General features: G+C 49.1%; 1 long non-coding RNA gene across 1 annotated transcript; it reads left to right on the top strand.

The window, feature by feature from the left end:
* The first annotated feature begins 6,414 nt into the window (after positions 1-6,414).
* LOC144889602 (uncharacterized) lies at positions 6,415-17,379 on the top strand. The gene is made up of 2 exons (XR_013621908.1): positions 6,415-12,338; positions 12,371-17,379. It is a non-coding gene; the product is annotated as an uncharacterized LOC144889602 (long non-coding RNA).
* The last annotated feature ends 272 nt before the right edge of the window (positions 17,380-17,651 follow it).

The following is a 17,651-nucleotide window of genomic DNA, read 5'->3' on the forward strand; positions in this document are numbered from 1 at the left end:
CATAGACAAACATTGGCAGGAGAATGGGCCATACTGAAGAGCTCAGTGACTTTCAACGTGGCACCGTCATAGGATGCCACCTTTCCAACAAGTCAGTTCGTCAAATTTCTGCCCTGATAAAGCTGCCCCCGGTCAACTGTAAGTGTTGTTATTGTGAAGTGGAAACGTCTCGGAGCAACAACAGCTCAGCCGCGAAGTGATAGGCCACACAACCTCACAGAATGGGACCGCCAAGTGCTGAAGCACATAGCGAGTAAAAATCGACTGTCCTCGGGTGCAACACTCACTACCGAGTTCCAAACTGCCTCTGGAAGCAACGTCAGCACAGCAACTGTTCGTCAGGAGCTTCATGAAATGGGTTTCCATGGCTGAGCAGCCGCACACAAGCCTAAGATCACCATGCGCAATGCCAAGCGTCGGCTGGAGTTGTGTAAAGCTTGCCGCCATTGGACTCTGGAGCAGTGGAAACATGTTCTCTGGAGTGATGAATCACGCTTCACCATCTGGCAGTCAGATGGACGAATCTGGGTTTGGCAGATGCCAGGAGAACGCTACCTGCCCGAATGCATAGTGCCCACTGGAATATTTGGTGGAGGAGGAATAATGGTCTGGGACTATTATTCATGGTTCGGCCTAGGCCTCTTAGTTCCAGTGAAAGGAAATCTTAACACTACAGCATACAATGACATTCTAGACGATTGTGTGCTTCCAACTTTGTGGCAACAGTTTGGGGAAGGCCCTTTCCTGTTTCAGCATGACAATGCCCCCATGCACAAAGCGAAATCCATACAGAAATGGTTTGTCGAGATCGGTGTGGAAGAACTGGACTGGCCTGCACAGAGCCCTGAACTCAACCACATCAAACACTTTTGGGATTAATTGGAATGCCACCTGCGAGCCAGGCCTAATCACCCAACATCAGTGCCCGACCTAACTAATGCTGTTATGGCTGAATGGAAGCAAATCCCCATAGCAATGTTCCAACATCACGTGGGAAGCTTTCTCAGAAGAGCGAAGGCTGTTATAGTAGCAAAGGGGGAACCAACTCCATATTAATGCCCATGATTTTGGAATGAGATGTTCGATGTTCGGGTGTCCACATACTTTTGGTCATGTAATGTATGTAAATTAGATATTTCTCTATTTCATTTTTTATTATTTTGAAATAATTTCGAACAAAACAATTCCACTTTGACATTATGGGGTATTTTGTGTAGATCAGTAACAAAAAAAAATCTCAATTTAACCCATTTTAAATTCAAGATGTAACACAACAAAATGTGGAAAAAGTCAAGGGGTGTGAATACTTCCTGTAGGCCCTGTACCTAATGTGTTTGTAAACAAAATCAATGTAACATTTCTCCTTACCATTTCTGTTTCTTTCTGTATTTCATTTCTGTCATCCGACTGGGATTTGGCATCACCGTTCAATGTACTCTTCCTCTTCTTTGTTTTTGGCATCGCGTGGACATCCTGACAAAAATAAAACATTTTAGAAATATTAAATAACTTCACATCAGTACTAAAGTAATAGGTAGAGCGCATACCCTCCGCCAGGCTCAACAGTTTATGTTTTGTATCCACCGATAGGCAGGCCGGATCTGGATCCGGACCTGAACCAAAATCTAATCGGCTTGTTCTTGTCACCTGTCCAACGAATCCAGCTAGTTTGGTCAGAACTCCTCCACAACTTTGTTAAATATTGAAGGAGTCCGGACTCCAGCAGAATACGGATAAAAGGATGGCAAGGCACAAACTCGTCCGAGAAGATGTTTATTCGTAAAACCAACTCGGGAACACTAAAAAGCCCGTTTATCGGGCTGCCTTATAAAGCAAAAACAGAAACCGAAACAGAAACCGAAAGCCACGCCTCTCAAGCGAGGCGTGCTTCGGTGGTCACGTCATCCACAAGTGTAGCTCATTATACCCGCACGCACGGCACGCTTTGGCGGTCACGTGACCAGCCACTCTGGCGCCGTGGATCCCCGCCGGTGACGTCACCGGCTGGAGCAAGGAGATTCTGATGCCGGTCTTGCTTGGGGGACCCATGGGTCGCTACACACGCCCCCCCCCAGAATGGACTTGGTCCAGGGAGGTCAACCTGAGGGGGGTCCGGATGACCCGACCGAAACGACCCCTGGCCGGTCGCGGGGGGGTGGGGGGTGGGGGGGAGGTCCGGTGTGGTGGTGGATGGTCGGACGGGTGGGTGTAGTGGACGGGGGGCGGCCACACCGCGGTGGCAGAGCCAGCCGTGGCGGCTGGCCAACGTCCATGTGGGCCGGTTTGAGGCGGTCCAGCGAGATCCGGTCCCCCCGACCGCCGATGCTGACGATGAAGGACTTGTTGTCCCAGCGTAGGACCCGGAGGGTCCGTCGTAAGGTGGCCGGAGCGGCCCCCGGTGCGCATCGTGGCGCACAAAGACGTACTCCGCCGTGCGGAGTGCTGGGGGGACGTAGGAGTGGGGGTCGCCGTGGCGGGACGTTGGCACCGGGGCGAAACGTTGGGCGGCCTCCTGGAAGTCCGTGCGCTGGCGCGCGGCGGACCAGGGGCTGGTGGCGTCGGGCACGAACTCGCCCGGGACGCGGAGAGTCTGGCCGTACACCAGCTCGGCGGTGGATGCCTGGAGGTCCTCCTTGGGGGCCGTGCGGAGGCCCAAAATGACCCACGGGAGCCAGTCGGCCCACCCGTCATCCTGGAGGCCGGCCATGAGTGCTTGGGGGTGGTAGGCCATGGTGCGGTGCAGAGTGACTCCCAACGAGCGGGCGACTGCGCCCCAAAGTTCGGACGTGAACTGTGGGCCGTGGTCAGACGAGATGTCCGCCGGTGCGCCGAAGCGCGCGACCCAGGTGGCGATGAACGCCTGCGCCACGTTGGCGGTGGTGGTGGAGGTGAGGGGCACGGCCTCTGGCCACCTGGTGGTCCTGTCCACCATGGTGAGCAGGAACGGCAGGTCGCGCAGCACGCCGTCCATCAGGCGCTGGAACCCCTGTGCCGCGTTTTTGAGGCCGAAGGGCATCCGGAGGAACTCGAAGAGGCCGAAAGGTGTGATCACGGCCGTCTTCGGGATGTCGGCCGGGCGAACGGGCACCTGGTGGTACCCCCCGAATCAGGTCCACTTTAGAAAAAATGGTCCGCCCCGCCAACCGGGCGGAAAAATCCTGGATGTGCGGGACGGGGTCCCAGTCGGGGGTAGTGGCGTCGTTGAGGCGGCGGTAGTCGCCGCATGGCCGCCATCCGCCCCCCCCCCCCGGCTTCGGGATGATGTGCAACGGAGAGGCCCAGGCGCTGCCGGAGCGCCGTACGATGCCGAGGCGCTCCAGCGCCGTGAACTCGGCCTTGGCGACAGCGAGTTTGGCGGGGTCGAGACGGCGAGCCCGGGCATACACCGGCGGGCCCGTAGTGGGGATGTGATGCTCGATGCCGTGCCTCACCACGATGGCCGAAAACGTCGGCCGCGTGAGGGTCGGGAACTCCGCGAGGAGACGTGCGAAGTCGTCCGCCAATGGGAGGGTGCAGGAAAACTCGGTGGGTGCGGCCCGGCTCAAGGCGCACGCCAGGGAGCTGAAAGTCTCGGCGTTGACGAGATGCCGGCGTTTCACGTCTACCAGCAGCCCGTGGGCGCACAAGAAATCGGCCCCGAGCAAAGCCATGGGGATGTCCGCCGTCACGAACTCCCAGTGAAAGAGCTGGCTGCCGAAGCGGAGGGCGACGGTGCGTGGGCCGAAAGTGCGGATGGCGGAGCCGTTGGCCGCGACCAATGGGGGGCCGCAGACGGCGGCCCGCCTGTCCTCCGCCGAAGCGGGAATGACGCTCAGCTGGGCGCCGGTGTCGCAGAGGAAGCGCCGCCCCGACGCTCGGTCCGCAATGAACAGCAGGTTTCCGGAATGGCCGGCGTTCATTGCTGGGAGGGAACGCCGGCTCGCCCGTTTCCCGACTTGCCGAACATGCACGGGGGTCGGCATGATCGGGCCTGCCGCCCGAACCTGGCGTGGAAATAGCACCAGGCCGGGTCCGGCGGGGGCTCCGGTCGACGCGTCGGGACCGGGCGACGCGGCGTCGCCGCTGCCAGTCGTGCCGGCCCGGCGGGCTCCGGGAAGGAGACTGCGTCACGGGCGCCGGGCGGGTGGGCGGGAAGGCTCCCGGCCGCCACCCCGATGAGCTGGCTCGCCGCTCCGGCGAGCTGGCTTGCCGAAGCGATCTTGTCGGCCTCCTTGGCGAGGTCGCGGGGGTTTACGATGGTCGTACCTGCCAGGGCGACCCGTACCGGGGCCGGGAGCTGGCGAAGAAAGAGCTCCTGAAACAGGAAATCCGAGGGGTGCTCGCCGAGCAACGCGAGCATGTAGTCCATGCGCTCGGACGGGCACGTATCACCGAGCTCAGGTAGGTCGAGCAGGCGTCGTGCGCGCTCAGCCGGGGAAAGGACGAACGCGCCCAGCAGAAGTGCCTTGATGGCGTCGTACTTGCCGTCAGCGGGCGGGTTCTGGAGGAAACTCAGGCAGCGGGTGGCGGTCGCGGAGCCGAGCGCGGCGACCACGTAATGGTAGCGGGTGGCGTCCTCCGTGATGCCATGCAGGGCGAACTGGGAGTCCGCCTGCGCGAACCAGACGGCGGCATGTGCTTCCCAGAAGGTGGGCAGCTTGAGGGACCTATTTCGGTGGGTAACCCCCCCCCCCAACCCCATATACCTCCTCAAACCCCAATTTTTCTAATACCTTGAACAAACATTGATTCATCACGAGTGACGAAGTTTGTGGTGAAGTTTCATCGAAATTGCCTGTGGAGTTTCTGAGAAGAAAGCAAATACCTATTTTGGGGGGAAACCTTCCCGCAGCCCCCCAAAGGGGCAGATTTTTTCAATGCAGTGAATAAACTTTGGGACCTCACAGGTGGTGAAGGTTGTGGTGAAGTTTCATCGGAATTGTATTTAGTTTCATAAAAGAAAGCACAATACCTTTTTTGGGGGGGGTGGGGGGGTCAAACTTGGGTCCACTTTGACCCCCGGTAAACCCCCTTAGACCCCGACTTTTTTTAATGCCGTGAAGAAACTTTCATCACAACACAACAAACATCATTTGTGCCAAGTTTGGTCACAATCCTTTCAGCGGTTTCGGAGAAGAAGTTGCAAGTGTTTATACGGACGGACGGACGGACGCCATCACATAAGCTCCCCTGAACTTCGTTCCAGGTGAGCTAAAAAGACAAACAACCAGTGGTTTAAACATAACCTCCTCTCTCCTTTGGTGGTGGAGGTAATAAGCAATCATCTTTACACACAAATGCTAAACATACAGGTGCTTGTTTAATATTTGTAAATAACATATCCCATCACCCTCTGTTGGCATGCAGATGTTTTGACAACTCCCTGGACATTGCTTTGTGCATTCTCATGCTGAAACAGGAAAGGACCTTCCCCCAAACTGTTGCCACAAAGTTGGAAGCACACAATCATCTAGGATGTCATTGTATGCTGCAGCGTTAAGATTTCCATTCACTGAAACTAAGGGGCCTAGGCCGAACCATGAAGAACAGCCCCAAACCATTATTCCTCCTCAACCAAACTTTACAGTTGGCACTATGCATTTGGGCAGGTAGCGTTCTCCTGGCATCCCCCAAACCCAGATTCGTCCGTCGGACTGCCAGATGGTGAAGCGTGATTTATCACTCCAGAGAATACGTTTCCACTGCTCCAGAGTCCAAAGGCGGCGAGCTTTACACCACTGCAGCCGACGCTTGGCATTGTGCATGGTTATCTTAGGCTTGTGTGCGGCTTCTCGGCCATGGAAACCCATTTCATGAAGTCCCCAAATAAAACAGTTGTTGTGCTGACGTTGCTTCCAGAGGCAGTTTGGAACTCGGTAGTGAGTGTTGCAACCGAGGACAGACGATTTGTACGCGCTACGCACTTCAGCACTCGGCAGTACCGTTCCTTGAGCTTGTGTGGCCTACCACGTCGCGGCTGAGCTGTTGTTGCTCCTAGACATTTCCACTTAATAATAACAGCACTTACAGTTGACCGGGGCAGCTCTAGCAGGGCAGAAATTTGACGAACTGACTTGTTGGAAAGGTGCCATCCTATGACGGTGCCACGTTGAAAGTCACTGAGCTCTTCAGTATGGCCCTTTCTACTGCCATTGTTTGTCTATGCAGATTGCATGGCTGTGTGCTTGATTATATACACCTGTCAGCAATGAGTGTGGCTGAAACAGCTGAATGCACTATTTAAAAGGGGTGTCCGTATACGTTTGGCCATGTAGTGTATGTATGTATGTGTGTGTATGTATGTGTGTATTTATGTATGTATGAGTGTGTATGTATGTGTGTATGTATGTGTGTATATATGTGTGTAGATATATATATATATATATATATATATATATATATATATATATATATATATATATATATATATGTCAAGTAGTAGATTTGTTATTGCCTAAAGTTCAGTTATAGACGTTAGGCGTAATGTGTTATGATTTAAATGTTGTCTAGAAATGCTATTTTCATAAAGTAAATAAAGGGTTTTTGCTTCGTTTTAGTTTTGGATGAGGGAAGGCTTAAAATGAGGTCATGCTGAACAAACTGTATACGTGTGCTTTTTTCGAGGCTGGTCGTAAAACCACGCCCACATGCGCTTGTTTTTTTGCGTAATGCAAGTAGAATGACATGAACCTATCGTTAACTATATATATTTTGTTTTAATCTCAGCAAACGCATGACTCTGTATAAACATGCTTTGGATTACTCATGTACACAAACCCATAAAATATATGGGTTTGTTTGGCTAAGCATACACTCTTCTCTTTGTGAGTTACAGTTCTGTTTTCTCGGAGCCCAGAAAAACAATTGATAAGGACGGGCTGACTCCCCCGAATGATAACGGTGGGAGGAACCTCTCCCAGTGTTGTTTGTTCCCTCGGAGATTTCCTGATAAAACGTGTCCCTATATAAATGGACTGGGAATCAATGTGTTTTCAGGAAGGCTTGACGTGGCATGTTCTTGCTGTAGATTGCTGTAGACGTCGGCCTCCTCCGGATCCGTATAAGTTGGTTTATTAATAAAGCTGCGCCATTTTTCAGGCTATTTGTGGACTTCTTTTGCAAACGAAGAGCTGATTCTTCACAGATGGTACCAGGAGTGGGGTGTCAACAGACGCGGAGGACGGGAAACGGAGCCCGAGGGACAGGAGGAAGGCTGACCTGAGGCCGGCGCCGGCACGTTGATTTGACTAAAGGTGGGAGTTGTTTTATATCAGAGGGCTATTATTCCAAATTCGTACCTTCCTCCCTCGCGCGGGCTTAGGCTCCTTGTCTTCCCCGCTGTCTGCACTCGAACAGAAATTGTAAGTAGAGGCTCATTTAGGCCTCAGAATGGCGTAGCTTTGTTAAAGCCAGGATAAACAAGTAAGGATAGTAAGAGTAACGTTACAATATTTGCGCTGGATAAACATTAAGGGTAAAAAGCTAAGGATAGATTTTGCGCAGGATATCAGTAAGGATTTAACAGGAAGCTTAAAGTTACAGTTAGCACCAGGAGGGGAAAATGAGGTCGGACAGCCATATAGGTTGAAACCAGGTGGCCAAGATTTTTCCAGGAAGGAACAGCCCAGAGACAAGATGGGGTATGCCATTGCATGCCAGGGAACGAAGGGCTGTGGCTAAACTTAGATAGACGGCCAAAGGGACATGGCCAGGAAGGGTGAAATGCGTAGGTACCAGGTAGGTTTGACAAGAAGGTAGTGACAACTACGAGGTCAAGCCAGAAAGCTCTAGACTGAGTTCTAGACAAGAGGTCCAGATAAAGCAGGCCAGGATCTGGTGGACAAGAGAAAATAAATAAGCTCACAGGAAATGGGCCAGGTGGCCAGAGGGTGAGAAGGACAGGTTAGGTTTTGAAATATTGAAAATTGAAGCAGGAGCTGCATTGTAGGAATTTGAAGCTTCAGAGCCAAAGGAAGCAAGTTCAGGAAGCAAAGTTCAGGACAAAACAATTAAGGAGGTAGTTAAACAAGTAAAACAGCGAGTGATGCCGCTGGACCAGATACCAGACCAAGACCCCCCACCCCCCCCAAGACCTGAGCTCAGTCCCGGGGCTCTAGGCAACACCCCCCACCCCCCCAAGACCTGAGCTCAGTCCCGGGGCTCTAGGCAACACCCCAACACCCCCCGCCCTGCCTCCCCTTTCCACCTCAACCCACCCCCCGTCCAAACCCGTCCCAAAAAATCCTTTTCCTTGAATGAGAGACGTAATATGAATGAGGATATGAATGAGGAATGAATGTATATTGGGATATTAATTGACGTGTGTGTCTGGCCAATGTGTTTGTCTGTGTGTCATGTGCAAAGCAGAGGGTTTCGGTGTGAAACTTTGTAAGTGATCTGCTCGACTTGGGGGAAATTCAGGCCGGGAATGTCCATTTTAACGTCTATCCGAGAGAACAGGCGAGGTCCTGAACTGAGTCCGGATTTTCATCTGTTTGGGAGTTGTTTGGGAAGCGAATTGATATAAATCGGGTCAGGAAAGCACCCGGAGTGCCCTTGTCGATCTACTGTTGATATGAAGCGGTTTATTGGAGATGGTTGCAGAATTCGAATCAATATGTGTGTTTACTTGAATTGCAATGGCAGAGATTGTGGCAGATATTGTGGATTGTATGTGTGGGATGTATCGCTGAGGCAGCTCACCTTTGGAATTGGTGTCATATAGTGCATTTTGGGTCAGAGAGGTCAAGCGTCGGAGATCCTGTTAGCTAGGGATGAGTTCTGACAGCTCAATGTTCTGACAGCTCACTACATGTCAGGTCGTGGATTTGTTATGACAGCACTTTGTTATGACAGCCGACTGCATGTCCCAACGCGAGGTAAACCCCGCCGCGAACGCGAATAGAGCGGCGTGCAGGGAGTGTTGGGATTCGTGTGGAGGCACGAGGGTGCGCGCCAAGACGGGGGGCGGCGTGGCGTCATCGCGTTAAGATGGTAGTGCCAGGTCGATCGGCGATCTCTGAATTTAAATCGGATTTTTGTCATGTGTGTTGTGAATTTTAGCGTCTATCCGAGAATCCTGGCCATGTTCGTTTTGTCAAAAGGTGGTACAAACCTGTGTTTCCGCCGTGCGGCTCCGTGGAAGTTTGGGTAGAGGGATATTGTGTGTTCAGACAGGAGCCGAGCGAGCCGCGAGTCACGGGTGTGCTGTATGAGGTTGCTCAGAGTGCCGGCGATAACTCGCCCACTCTCAGAGGAAGTGTGTGCCCAAATGCATTGTGGGTCATTTCGACTTTGCTGGATGTCGGACGTTCACATGTCAGTATCTTGTCAGAATCTTCTTCTTCATATCATGTCCTTCATCCTTCATCTTCTTGTCAGAATTAGACATGAGTCATGAGCCATGTCGGAATAGTGGCCGGCTGTGACATATATGCCAGGCAATGCCACAGGACGAATACGTTATTTAAGATGGATTTATAAGATGGATAGATGGATGGATTTATTTAGGATGGTTAAATTAAACGATTTCTAGACAGAGTAATTAATTTCCGGAGTCAAGTTCCAACAGGAAGTCTTGTTCATACAGTAAGGTACAGTGCGGAGTGGCGGCTGGAAGATGCATCGAAGCATTTGGGATGATCGAATATCGATGCGCCGGACAAAGGGTATGCTGGCGAGCGATGCTGGTAAGGTTGTTATTAAAACACATATGGGTCTGAGGGCAGATAATGTGGGACAAGCTGCCTCACGGGCGCTGCAGGGAGAGTATTTGGAAATTCAATAATTTGAGCAGAAATGTCACGTTTTCAACAGAACGCTGATCCGAGGAAAGAGGAATATCGAGGTTTCAACTGTCGGTATGTGGTGTGGCTTGTGCCAAGGTGTGGGCGCGAGGAGGTGCGTTGATGAAGCGTTGTGCGAACGAGGAAGGATGTGCGATGGGCATTGTGAAGCACGCCTCGTACGGAAGGTCCTTGGACGAAGTGTGACGGTTGTTGGATTCGTAGAAGCTAGCATTTTGCGATGTAGAGCCTCAATAAGGGTCATTTGTCTGTCTGGATGTGGTTCATGCAGGGAATGACGCCGGACTTGCATTACTTGTGGGATAATAAAGCGCTGGTTACCCCAATTCGAAGTTTGACCTTTTAAAGTTTAGTTGACCTTTGTTCGAGATATGCAAGGGAAAGGTCAGAGGTAATTCACTATCCTTGGAAGAACGACAGGCGGAGTCAGTCTACAGGGTGTTGCTTTAACGACAGGATATATAGGACTTAAATCTGGAGAATATCGGGACATTATATTGTGGGTAAAACCAAAATCATGTACATAATTAGTGGACAGAGAATACAGTACGCTTGGAATTTAATTTAACCGGGCCGAGCGGTGGGGATTTGAGATGGATTTGAGTCACGTTAAAAATGGAGGACATTTGTGAGGATGAAGAGATGCAAGTAACGTGGATTAAATTGTGGTATCACGAGTTGGGTGCCAGAGATATTGTGGTTATTATAACTCACTGAGTATAGGGGGCGCCGGGCGCACCGAGTACAGATCGGGTTGCATGATGGAGCACGCATGCATGGATTTTGGCTTTGCGAGGCCCCGGATAGAAGTTGGCATTTCGATGCTGTGGATTATATTATGCCTGCCCGGAAAGGGGATGTCCTGTGCTGGGGCTGGCGACATGCCTCTGTTATTTGTCTGTCTGTCGGTCTGATTGTAAGTCTTCGGTACTGGGAGGGCTAATTGAGTGCTTAGGCGTCATTGTTCCATGGAGGCAGGTCCGGGGGTTTTGGTCCAGCCTGCAAGGAGTCCAGGGGCTTGTTTTAGGGCTGGGTCGCCAAAAATGGGATGCTGTGCCCATCTGGATGTAAAATTATCCATCAAGGACGGGGAATAATGTGCAGTGTGATTGGGTAAGAGGTAAAGGCCATAAAACACCAACCCCATGAGGAACGAAATAAATGGAGAGATGTTGGGATCACATGATGGTTGGGATTGAAGAACAACCTACTGGGATTTCAAACCTGTGTTTGGGTCTGGGGCAACTGGGTGATGGGCAATAGTGTATGAGTGAGTAATTATGATCTGTTTAAGTGTAAGAGGCGGTGGAGAAGACAGGGGTGATGAAAAGTTATTTGTTTTAGTGTGAAGTAGGTTGGTTGCTTATTTGTCACAGTAAGATGAGAGTTGTGTTTTTAAGCTTGGTCTTTGAATGAATTGTTGCTTGGAATGTGTTGATTGGAAAAGTGATTTCTGATCGCTGATCCGATCTGGTTTTGAATTGTTTGATTTAATTTTGAATTGATTGGAGGTAATAAGGATTTGTGTTGATTTCCTGATTTGAGTTCATCTGGAAACGAAGACAGATGGGATTAATGTGTATATCAGGAACAATTTGGAAAAGAAATATGGATATATGACATTACTAAAATATAACCAAGCAATTGAGAGTTCTTGGGTTAATGGGATATAAATAAATGCATCTACAAGTTGATGGTTTATAAAAATTTAGGTCTGGATGATACTTAAACGATGAACAATGTTGGCAATATACAAAGAATGTGACTTGTTTTTTGGGGGGAAAACATGTGGTTTAAATTTGGTTGGCTAAGTTTTAAAGATGGAGATGTTTCGCAGAACTCTTATGATTATTTACATGAGTGGTGGACTATTCCATGGCGAAGCATTTTTCAGTTTTTATGATTAAGGTTTAAGGTCTTTATGATCTGTTTAGTGTATTTTTCAAAGGAGAGGGTTTTGGTCAATGATGATGCCAAGATTCCGGATGTGGATACTGGGAAACCATCGATGTTGGGGGGAATGAAGATTAATTCAGATTTAGCGTAGTTAAGTTCGAGGAAGCTGATCTGAAGCTAGAATTTTATTTCAGTTAGGCAGTTTGTCAGGATAGAGTGGGTGGTGGTGGAGCACGATTTGGTGGAGATGAAAAAGCTGGATGTCATCGGTGAAGCAGTGGAATTGGAGACCATGGTGCATTGGCTATGGTGCATGACGGATTAAGTGACCAAGGGGGGATAGGTACAGGACGAAGAGGAGGGGGCCAAGAACTGAACCTTGGGGGACACCTTAAGGGGGAGTGAATTGTGGTGATTAAGCTGTTGTAGATGCTGTCAATTTTGCTTTGGATGAATGGTCCAGGAAGGAAGGAGGGTGCAGGTGGCACCAGGTGTGAGTGCACAGGTGTGCACCAACAGGTGTGTGGAGCAAGGTGGTGGTATCCAGGGAGCTGAGGAGTTTGTTCACGTTGTAAAGTTTGTTTATTTAGTTCGTTTATTGTAGAGAAGAGTGCTTTTGGGATTCCGGAGCCAGAGTGGATAATTTGAGGGTAGTAGGTGGAGTAGAGGACATCTTTGCAGTGCTGTAGGTGGTCCATGTGAAGCTTGGGAGTGAACTGATTTGGGTTTAATAGGCACAAGCTGGTCTAAACAGGGTGAGGAGGATGGTGTGATTGATGATGTCAAAGGAGGCGTTGAGGTGAGGAGGATGAAAATGTTGAGGTTGCCGGCATCAGAGGAGAGAAAAGGTCGCTGGTGATTTTGAGGAGAACAGTTTCAGTACTGTGGCTGGAGCAGAATCCGGATTGGGATGTTTCATACAGGTTATTGGCAGAGTGGTGATGTTTGAGTTGAGTGGCCACAGCACGTTCCAAAACTTTTGACAGAAAGGGTAGGTTGGAGATGGGTCTGAAGTTATTTAGGGTGTCAGGGTTTAGTCCAGGGTTTTTCCAAAATGGGGGTGAAGTTTCACGAGTTTTTGGGGAAATCGGTATGTGAAGCTGGATTAAGTTGGAACTGCTTGATGAGCCATGGAGATGGATTGGGTTTTGTTGTTGGTTGTCTGGGAGTTCGGTTGTTGCATTGCCAAAGGTTTCTGTGTGGTGGACACACTCGTTGGCTGTTGTCTTGTGTGACGTGGATGGAGATGTATGTGGCTGTGTGTGGCTGCCTGGAGGGGAAGGCGGCTACAGTGGTTGATATTGGTTGTGGGTTGTCCGGGGTGCTTCGATTTGCATAAGGGGTGAAGATTGGGATATTACATTATTTTGAGTAAGTATTGGCATGAGTAATTACAGAAGTAATTATGAGTTATTATGAGTAATTAGTGGTATGAGTATTAGTTATGAGTTCCAGGTGTTGAGCTAGTTATGCTAGTTATCCAGCTAGTTACGAGTAAGTGATTATTTTAGTAAAATTACATGTTTCGCTGTGTTGTTGATCTGGGGACAAGCTAGTTTGATGGGTACCCTGGGGTCTTCGGCGTGTCTATGTGTTTGGCTGTCTGTCACACCGGACTCTTGAATGTGTTTTCATGAGACGAATTTCAGAATTGATGACAATTCAGTGAGTATGGTGGACAACGTGAAGTGGCTGGTGTGAAGGAAGGGGTTGGGAAAGATGGACCCCCTTCACGAATACCCAGTAGGGTAGCTTAATTTCAGACATAACAGTGAGAATCTATTGTGAGCGAATCACAGTGGGTGAGGAAAACATTGTGTGTGACCAGACACCAGAACTGACCAGAATTGAAATTGGAAGTAGACCAGGTTATTTCTATTATTTGTTTATTCGTGAAAATAAATAAATAATAGGGGGAGGTTCATGGAGGTCAATGGTGGTTTGTTTGTATTAATCGAGGTTAATGGTGGTTTGTGTTTGTGTTAATGGAGGTTAAAGGTGGTTGGTTTGTGGTAATTCTAGTTGAAACTCTCGCTGAAGTAATTTTCGTTTATTTTTATTTTTTGATTCGATTTGAGAGTTGAGATGATTGATTTTTTATTAATTTTATAATTTTATTTTTATTGATGTTGGAAACAGGTAATGGGATGCTGAGAGAAGGATGGAATTTAATTTGAATTGGACTGGATTAAATGGGATTGAATTTAAAAATTGAATATTGAATAAAATTGGATCCACTTGGAAAAAAGTGGATTAGGAAATTGGAGACCTGTAGACCAGGCGCTCCCAGGAGACTTGTGGATCAGGTGTTCCACCAGAGGAAAAAGACCAGGTGTTCGTGGAGCACTTCACCTGCAAGAACGCCTTGGAACCAAGGTGGAAGGGACCAGTCCAGGTGTTGCTGACTACACCAACGGCAGTCTTTTGCGAGGGCAAGACCTCGTGGATCCACGCCACGCACTGTAAGTTGGCCATACAAACACCAGACACCACACCCCCAGAACACAGTAAGGATGGGCCTAATCATAGGTACAATACTATTGATAGCGACAGCAGCTAGGGGAAACTCCGATTCCAATAGATGCGAAAACGAAACCCGACACCTCACCGTAACATGGGGACAAAGAGTATCACTACCATGTTTCGAACAGAAAGCCCTGCACACAAATTGGGTGAACGTAAAATGGCTAGCACTGTCGGCAGGGCCTGGACGCGTTGGCATGATACTACAAAAGCAACGAGAGTTCCGGGAAGACGGGCAAGCTAGCATTAAGACCTTGGCCCAACCAGGATACCAATGGGGAACCCCTGATTTTAAGCTACAAACACGCACACGCCTAGGGAAAGACATGACTATGCAGGTCCGGTGCAGCGTCTGGACCCCTGGCGCGGCCGGTGGCGAAAGGAACTACATACCATGCATCGAATACATACTCACGCCACAACCCCAGGATAAGGCCCCAAAGAGGGGGGAAAACACATATTGGAAAGTGGCCAGGGAGGTGGCAACAATTCAAAATAGGACACACTGCTGGTCGTGCATGCGCTTTCCCCAAGCAGGCACCACAGGAATACACATGATAGTGCTACCCTTGTCCCTCAATGACCTCTGCTCACAACCTATCGATTCCCCATGTTTAGTCACCACGCTGGAAAGAGAAGGGGTTGACAACGGCAAGAGTTGCAATCGACAATTTAATTATCGCCCGTCAATGATTGCCCATGTGGCCGAGAGGCCTGCCCCCGTCTGGGTCAAACCACAGAAAGGGAAGGTCTGCCTCCAGGGTTCCGGCCACTTGCGTATGGGAGAATCAGAATGCGCCTACACTCACCCCGGGAAGCTGGGACAAGGGAGCTCGGGGATTACATTACGAATAGTACTGCAAGATAAACGCAACCACAACATAACGGCTATAACATTCTCTAGGGGGGTTAGTAGGATTAATGGGGTGGTAAAGGGACTCCAGGGCTTATCCACCCACCTGGTCCCACCCCATGGGACAATGTTTATATGCGGCGACAAGGCTTACCCCTATTTACCAAATAATTGGGGGGGCACATGTTATCTGGGTTCAGTCCTTCCTGACGTTGAGATACTGGATGAGCTAGACCCAAAGTCCTTGGACAGGCGTTATAAGAGGTCAGTCATGAACGAAGATGGAACCACTAAACTACACGGGAGTCTATGGGAAAAGGTGTTTGGTTTCTTCTTCCCAGGAGCGGGCACAGTCATGGATAGTTTCCGGATAGACAAATTGGCTTTGGCCCTAGAAAAGGTGGCAAACGACACCGCTACGGCTCATGACATACTATTGGACACGGTAATTCACATGCGTACAATGGTGATGCAGAAGTGAGACTAAGGGAAACTAGCCACGCCCTGACGATCGATCGGATCGCGCGCGAAAATTCTTATACATTTAGCTGGCTCACTGACTGGTTCCAGGGATGGACGGGCACCATAGTGAAGTGGTTATTGACCGCACTGGCTGTGATAATCGGGGTAGTAATTTGGGGGGCACTAATGAAATCTCCAGTCCTCCTCTGTATGAGAAAGTATTTTACAGGATGGAAAGTGAAGAAGCCGCCGACAACGACTATGGTTCTGACCACAGAGGCCGTCGACCTGAACGGGTCCTTCAACAAGGCAGACGTGACCGGCGCTCCAGAAAATTGCATTGAATTTTGTGACGACTGTGATACTTGTGTGGATCCCATGTGGGAACTGGCTGCTGCCTGTAACGGTGTATGTGATGACTGTGATACTTGTGCTATAAACCCCTTGCGTGTACTGGCTAACGCTGCTTATGTATTACAAGCGGACAGCTGCACGCCCCCTTCTGACCCAACTATGGATCTGATTGCGACACTGGGTCTGGCGGTCGAGGGACCCGACGTGGATATCCTAGACCCGCAAGCCGACCAGGCGCCCATGGGAGACTTTGACATAAAGGAAGTCCCTCTCTTTTCTTCAAATGTTTCGGATCTCTTTGATCCAAATGTTTCGGATCTCTTTGATCCACATGTTGCGGATCTCTTTGCTTCAAGTGATTCGGATTCGGATTTTTACGCTCTGTACCCTGACCAGGAAATTGAGACACAAGATACTGACGACATTTTGTATTCCCCAGAACAGCAACACGTGAGGGACCTCATGGGCATGATCGTTGATTAACTTCGAAGATCTGCAAGGACTGGGTCTGCAAAGGGTGGGGGGAGCCAGTTCCGCAGGGGAAGTGATGCACCCTCTGGCGGAGCAGAACCTCATCTGGACCAGACCTCTTCGTTGTGGATCCGAAACGTTAATGGACTTTCATGTTCTGAGCCCTCAGGCTCCGAGCACGCACCACACGACACGTTCGCCAAATGCACGGGCGAGGCGCTTTGGGCGCACGATATGCCCTTGGGAGATACCCGCATTACACAATTATTTTTAATACCCGCATTACGCAATTATTTTTCAATAAAGCCCGATGTGGCACGTTGTCTCTTAAGATACTTTGTCTCGACGAGACAAGAGGAAGGAATGTCAAGTAGTAGATTTGTTATTGCCTAAAGTTCAGTTATAGACGTTAGGCGTAATGTGTTATGATTTAAATGTTGTCTAGAAATGCTATTTTCATAAAGTAAATAAAGGGTTTTTGCTTCGTTTTAGTTTTGGATGAGGGAAGGCTTAAAATGAGGTCATGCTGAACAAACTGTATACGTGTGCTTTTTTCGAGGCTGGTCGTAAAACCACGCCCACATGCGCTTGTTTTTTTGCGTAATGCAAGTAGAATGACATGAACCTATCGTTAACTATATATATTTTGTTTTAATCTCAGCAAACGCATGACTCTGTATAAACATGCTTTGGATTACTCATGTACACAAACCCATAAAATATATGGGTTTGTTTGGCTAAGCATACACTCTTCTCTTTGTGAGTTACAGTTCTGTTTTCTCGGAGCCCAGAAAAACAATTGATAAGGACGGGCTGACTCCCCCGAATGATAACGGTGGGAGGAACCTCTCCCAGTGTTGTTTGTTCCCTCGGAGATTTCCTGATAAAACGTGTCCCTATATAAATGGACTGGGAATCAATGTGTTTTCAGGAAGGCTTGACGTGGCATGTTCTTGCTGTAGATTGCTGTAGACGTCGGCCTCCTCCGGATCCGTATAAGTTGGTTTATTAATAAAGCTGCGCCATTTTTCAGGCTATTTGTGGACTTCTTTTGCAAACGAAGAGCTGATTCTTCACATATATACATGTGTATGTATGTGTTTATGTATGTGTATGTATGTGTATGTATGTGTGTGTATGTCTGTATGTGTGTATGTATGTGTGTATGTTTGTGTATGTGTGTGTTTTTGTGTGTGTGTATGTGTGTGTGTTTACGTGTGTGTATATGTGTGTATGTATGTGCATATGTTTTTGTGTGTGTGTTTATGTGTGTGTATTTGTGTATGTATGTGTGTGTATGTTTGTGT

Source organism: Myxine glutinosa, chromosome 1 (assembly GCF_964187855.1).
Source record: "Myxine glutinosa chromosome 1, kmMyxGlut1.1, whole genome shotgun sequence".
Taxonomy (NCBI): domain Eukaryota; kingdom Metazoa; phylum Chordata; class Myxini; order Myxiniformes; family Myxinidae; genus Myxine; species Myxine glutinosa.